The sequence below is a fragment of the Nyctibius grandis genome, chromosome 9 (genome assembly GCF_013368605.1).
Source record: "Nyctibius grandis isolate bNycGra1 chromosome 9, bNycGra1.pri, whole genome shotgun sequence".
Taxonomy (NCBI): domain Eukaryota; kingdom Metazoa; phylum Chordata; class Aves; order Nyctibiiformes; family Nyctibiidae; genus Nyctibius; species Nyctibius grandis.
In genome coordinates this window covers 17537315-17543981 of record NC_090666.1, presented here as the reverse complement: position 1 = coordinate 17543981, position 6667 = coordinate 17537315, and the positions used below count along the sequence as shown (strand labels likewise).

General features: G+C 35.2%; 1 long non-coding RNA gene across 1 annotated transcript; it reads right to left on the bottom strand.

Moving 5' to 3' along the window:
- Window positions 1–3010: 3010 nt before the first annotated feature.
- LOC137667398 (uncharacterized) lies at window positions 3011–5736 on the bottom strand. The gene is made up of 3 exons (XR_011048786.1): window positions 5689–5736; window positions 3441–3599; window positions 3011–3158 (listed from the first exon to the last, which is right to left on the bottom strand). It is a non-coding gene; the product is annotated as an uncharacterized lncRNA (long non-coding RNA).
- Window positions 5737–6667: the final 931 nt, after the last annotated feature.

Sequence of the window (6667 nt, the reverse complement as noted above, 5' to 3'; positions counted from 1 at the left end):
CTGTGAGAGAGCAAAAGAAAAATGACACTGCAAATGCACAACAAAATCAACACTCATCCTTTAGCTCTCTGCCTGAAAAAGAAGGTACAAATAGCTGTAAAGAAAAGCAAAATGAAGCAGGCAATAAGGAAAAAGATGAGGAGGCTGAGAACATGCAAGATAAGCTGAATAAAAAAGGAGGATCACAGAATAGGGAGGAAAGCGGACAGGATATTAATGAAGGTGATAATGTGATTGTGAATAGTGCTGGGAAGGAGAAAATTAATGAAACTGATGATTCAGAAGTTGCACAGATTACTGTTGATGATGTAACAGTACAAAAGAATTACAAAGAATTCAGCTTGAACAACAATAACAACAACAATTATGCCACTTTTTCACATATAAACATTTGTAGGCAGGAAAGAACTCTCCCAGCTACGTCTAGCCCAATGACAGCATTAAGCCATGCGATTTGCACTGTATCACAGCATGCCTTTGCAAAGCTGGAAAATTGGTCTGGAAATGAAGAAATATTTGGGATATATGAATCTCATGAGAGGTATTCTAGTGATACTGTAACTGTTTCATGGGATGAACAGAACTCAAAAGATGAAGATGCTGTTACCCCTAATAGTCTTGCTCAATTTAATAAAGATGCCACTTGTCAGAAGTCTCATACTAATAGCACACTAGTTTTAAAGGAGGCAACTAATACAACAGTCCCTGTTGATACTGAGTTGGTATGCATTGCAGGAAAATCAAAGTATGACAAAAATTTAAACACTATTTTATCTGACACCCTGAAAACATCTTTTCTTAAAAAAGACAACCTGGTTTTAGACTGTGGTCTAATAGACTCTGTAGACATAACTAAAAAGTCCTGCAGCCCATATTCAAAAGAACATGGGAATTATGATACAGAACTGAATGATATTAATGCCTGTCAAGAAAGTGAAATAATTCGAGTGTCAAAGAATGACACAAACACAAGCTTAGATTTACTGAGCTTGAGATATACAGCTGTTCCATCATTCCAAGGTGAGAAAGTCAAGTTCAAACAGCTCACTGCAGAAGAAAAAATTAAAAGAAATAGATTCTATGATGAAAATTAATAAAACAGCTAAGCGATCAGCTACATCTGTCACCCATTATAAAGTATGTCATAAATAGGTATTTCTTCAGTCCAGTTATTTTATAGTCCTTCTTGAAGAATTTAATGTCCAGAGATTACATCTGAAAATTTGTATTATATACTGTCAATTACTCAGACTTTATTTACTTAGTTTATATTTAAGGCAATGAAGATGCATTAAATGGAATTTTTTCAGTCTGTAATTAAAACAACTTGTCTCTCTATGCTCTTGAACATCGCAAGAAATACTTTACTACGACTGTCCTGCAGAAGCATAATAATTCAATTTTACTGTTTATCATTTGTAACAAATTAAGACGTGGAGCACCTGGTGTGCACAAAACAAGAACGAATACTTCCATCGCTTTTTTTCTTATGTGTTGTTATTATTGTAACTGAGCTGTTGCTCCGTGACATATTATGTACATTTGTTGTGTTAGCTCATACTAGATATGGGTTCTGGTTGGGTTTTTTTTGTTGGTTATTTTTTTTGTTTTGGGGTTTTTTTTTTGCAATACCATGCAGTACTTAGTTTGAAATGGACTCACTATTGAACAGTAACTTCAGCTGGTTGATGAATAATACTGGTTTGCTATATTCCTAGAGCTACTACTATGCATGACAGAAAAAAAAAAAAGTGTCAATTTCAACACAGGATAAAAACAAATAGCCTAGGCAGAATGGGAACAAGGTTTGGGAATACTGGGCAATTAAGAGTAGTGGTTGTTTGAGTAACTAATTCAAAGTTATTTTAAGTGAAGCAGCTCTCCAGTTTCATATTTAAACCTGCACAAACCTATGCAAATTTAGCACTTTTTTCCTTAACATGCTTATGGATTAACATTTGCTCTCTTAACACTATCCTAGCTTGCATGAAACAGCAACATATCATTTAACTGTTGACAATGCATAATAAAAAAGCACTTTACAAAAAAGTATTTTGTGAAGGTTTTTAATGTGAATTTATACATATGATTTTCCTTAAACAGTTTGTGAAATTATTCATGCGATAATGACTTTAAACTAAAGTGTTTGTCAAAGTAAAAGGGAAAGATAATCAAAATACAGTTTTCAAAATAATTTCTGAGGTATGTGACAGAGACAGGTGTTTGGATTAATTTACAGGAAAGACATGTTGAGGTTAAAACATTTAAGAAATTACAGTGCGGAGTTCTAGAACAAAATATCTGCTGCACTACAACTCATTGCCCAAAGCAACGGGATTGTGGTAAGTGGTATATCCACACGTGACTTTTCTTCTATATCTACACAGAAACAACTATGAAGTATACACACACAAGAAAAGCTATACATAGTATTTCTTCCATAAGAATACTTCAAGAGAGTGAAGCCTCCTATTTATGCATCATGCTTCACTCCTCTGAACTACTCTCATGAAATGCAGAAATATAGAAAAGAGCCCTTAAAATGAATGTTCTCGGAAGAATAATTAGCATTCAGGCAAGGCACTTAGATACGACTGTATTTGATAACTTTGTTAAAAAGCATCAGCCTATAGGCCATTTTGACCATTTAAAAATTATTTTGGCAAGATCCCTCTCTCTTCTTCCTCCCCCTCCCCCCATTTGATTGTAACTATAATAAATTATTTTTAAAAACCCAAGAGATTAGTAAATAGATCTAAATTATTTTGTTTGATTTTTTTGAGTAGATAACACAACTAAAAATAATATCAACAAAATTCCTGCTAAGACAACGAAAAAAAAAAAATCTCAGAAAATGCAAGCCTGAAGAAAATAAATGGGATTTGTCTAAAATATTTAGAGCTCTACATGGACTAAACTTTTAAATGTCCCCCATTCCTCAAAATTGCTTATTAGGTATAAGATCGGTTTTGACTGTATTAGTTAGGAATGATCTTGAGGGTGACATGGTGGGTGTTTGTTTATGTGCACATACATAGGTGTGATTATATCCAAGTTAATAATTCAAGTGAAAAGCTAATACGGTTGCAACATTTGTACCTTAAGTATAGTCCTGTGCCAAGTTTCATTCTCCTGCTTATTCAGATTAAACTTGTATCCTACAATTTAAAGAAGTGACAGATATCAGTTATAATAAATACTCATTTACACCAAGAAATTAATACCTCTGAAAATATCCTTACAAAATACAGGCCTTTTTGCTTCCTCTAAACAAAATAAAAACACCACCAAAAATGAGCCACAGAAAAAGCATGTTCCCTTTGGCCAGCTAGAGGTGACTGAAATAAAGGTTTTGATAAAATAGCAGAAAAAAGGACTATGGGGAGATTTTTATTCCCAGAGGGAATAATATGTAAAGTCAACATACATAAGTGACGTACCGTATGGGGTAAACCTCCTTGGATATTCCATGATTGGGATTCTGCTGAGCATGGGACAGACACAGAAGTGCAGAGCCTGCCTCAAGTGGGTTCATTAGCTTTGCATTCTCTTCTTTCAGTGGGTGGCATTTTTTCTTCCTCCAGGAGTGAGGATGAATGCTAAGGAAAAATTAAATGATACTGCACAACTATTTCTTTGAAACACAAGCCAGGTGTCCCATCATACTATCTTGGAGTTCTTACACACATCATAAGGATGACACCCTGTAAACCTCTTCTAGAATACTAATAGCCATGGGTAATAAAAAAACTCAAAGGAATGTAAATTATTTGGAAAAAAAAAAAAGTAGAACAGTTCTTCAGAACTTCAGCCAAAAGCTTAGAGCAGGAGCAATCAGAGACAAGATAAGGCTGGAACTCACTGAGATGTGTGTTTGTCTTACTCCCTTTTCCATAGAAGGCAAAAGAGATGGGAGATGGTGTATGCCTGAGTCACTCTAATGTATACATACATTACAACTACAGAAGTCACACTCTGGAGAGAATGCATATAGCAGCTGAAAGTGAGATTGTAGCTAGAAAGTACCAACCTTACAGATTTTCTTCAAATTAAATGCTAAATGAATAATAACTTCTTAGCTGCCAAAAAGCCTCATGCATTTTGGGGAAACCATATAGATTTACTGCAGTCAAGGAGCTGGTCTTTATGGTTTTAAAAGAACTAGCATGCACTGAAGCTGTACTTTTGTGAGAGAAAGTTGTTATTAGAAGTTTAAATATCTTTAAGTTAAACTCTAGGCTTTCTAAATTTTAGTACACGAGTTTAAATAACTGGTCATCAGTTTGTAACAAAGTCCATTCTGTGAGGAAAGGCTTGATGGCTCCTGAGAGGAATCATAGTATTAAAACTCCCATTCTCTCAGCAGGATAACTTCCTCTGGCAGCTCCTAGGTTTCACCCCTTAGCTCATGAACAGGTTATTTAGCAATGCATAGGAACGGGACCTTGCAGTCATGGAGGGCAGAACTGATCCATTTCCAGCACAGCTGTAGCCAAGCACTGTTCAACAGCAAAACTGCACTGACACATAGCAGTGAAATGAAACTTCTCCACATCATTATTTAGTACAGGAGACTTGCAGTCTGAGAATTCTGCTTTCACTAGGTATTATTGGCTAGTGAAGATGTTCTTCTGCTTTCAGAACACAGCAGGGTTCATACATTCTTCTATACTCAAAAGCACCAATTAGAAAGATTAAAGAGCCTGATTTAATGTCTTGTTAAAGAGCTTCTGAATTGCTGGGCCAGCACTGGACTTTAGAGGACCTTCAAATTTGCAGTCTCTTTGCAGCTTCATTAACATAATTGGCACGAAGACTTACTTAAGAGCTACTTAAATTGTTTTTATAAATGCAGCACATCAACTGATCCCTTTGGAGTCTTTGTAGAGACAGAGGCATCCTCAAAACTATAGAGAACCCTAAATAACACTTCTACTATACTGCTGAAGTGGACTCCTCCTAGGTGAAGGACTTGCTGAAAGCAAATGCTTGATTACTGCAAAAATCATACATACCTTGTCTGTCTTCTGTTAAGCATTTATCTCCTTCATACATACTAACAGGCATACCTACATTAGTATCTTAAAAGACATAGTGCTGAGGATGGACATTAAAACCACACTAAGGATTTGCCTTATTCTAAACAGAACATTTCTTGCAATATTCCTCCCATAAAAAATTACAGTTCAGGCCTTATTTTCAAAGTGCAGGATAATTATCAGAATTATATATAAGATTTGGGTCACTTCAGTCAAGTACACCTCCAACTGTTAGGTATAATTGCAAAAACATTAACTACCCTGGGTACACTCACAACAAACAGGAAAACATGAAATCAAAAAGAGACAGATTAAAAACTTTGTCTCTTTTCATGCTTTCATCCATTAAGAGGCACCTAAGTTAAATCCTTTGGATGAACTTTACTGACTTTCACAAGCACCATTTCACCTTGCATGTGGGTTACATGATGATTTCGACATGAAAAGCATTTTTAAATGTTTTAAAGAGAGGAACTGTGTTAAAATGTGCTTAGGAACATAATCAGACTGACCTGACTTCTGGGCTTTCTGAAACGTTAAATGACAATTTAACCATGAAAGATCTGAATTTTCAGTACAGTCCTTAAACAAAAAAATAATGCAGCTGTGTACTGCTTCAGGAAAAGAAGTTAAAAATTCAAAGTCTTACCTCTCCATGGACCTATTTCCTATACCTTCCTCCCCTTCCCTCTCTTAGGGTAGGCTGTGGGAGAGAGTAAGAAGAATAAAGTCTTCACATGTATTATGAATGCGTTTTTCCTTGACTGAATACATTACGATTTTATTAAACATAGACATGAAAAATCTACTACACGTTTGCAGCAGGTGATTTTCAAAATCTCATAATCTGTTTAAATAAAAAAAAAAAGCTCCTAGAAAAACCTCAAAAGGGACATCTGCGTGATGATAGCTAATTTCGAACCCACTTTAACTTTTGGCTCTCGACACTGTAACCATCACTATCAGTATCCATTTAGAATTACTTTTAGACTGATGTAATAACACATGTGACAGATGCTGACAAGGAATAACGTTCTATCACGACAGGTACCTGTGAAAGAGCAATTCCTTCCCCACAGAAGCTGCATATTCCAAACTGAAAAGAAGGCTGTTTTTCCAGTCACCCTTACTGTAAAAAAAAAATTGACCAAATTCTTAATTTCATGATAGTCACCTTTCAACAAAAAAGGAAGATGACTTTTCAGTACAAAAGGTGAAATAGTTAAAAACTTATGGGTGAATGGAGGTATAGCTGTACCATGAGGGGATGGAATGGTAAAGAAAGTACTTCCATATACTGTTTGGTAAATCAGATTATGTCACCTTAATTGTAATACTGGTGCACATATTACGATAAAAAGAATAACAAGTCTGCAAGAAATAGTCTCTTACCACTTGGAGTATGCTTCCAGTTTCTCTCTGTGGTCACAGTTAAGAGCTCTACAGAATATTAGATAAAAAGGAAGAAATAGAAAGCTATGAATTCAGCATGTATAGCTGGACATGAAAAGTAATTTTGCAGTTCCACTCTTAAAAGGCTTTGTACAACTTTTCATAAAGCAATATTAGAGTGGAAATAGCATGTACACAGTGTCATATACTGTTTAGAATCTCTTTTTCTTTATTGT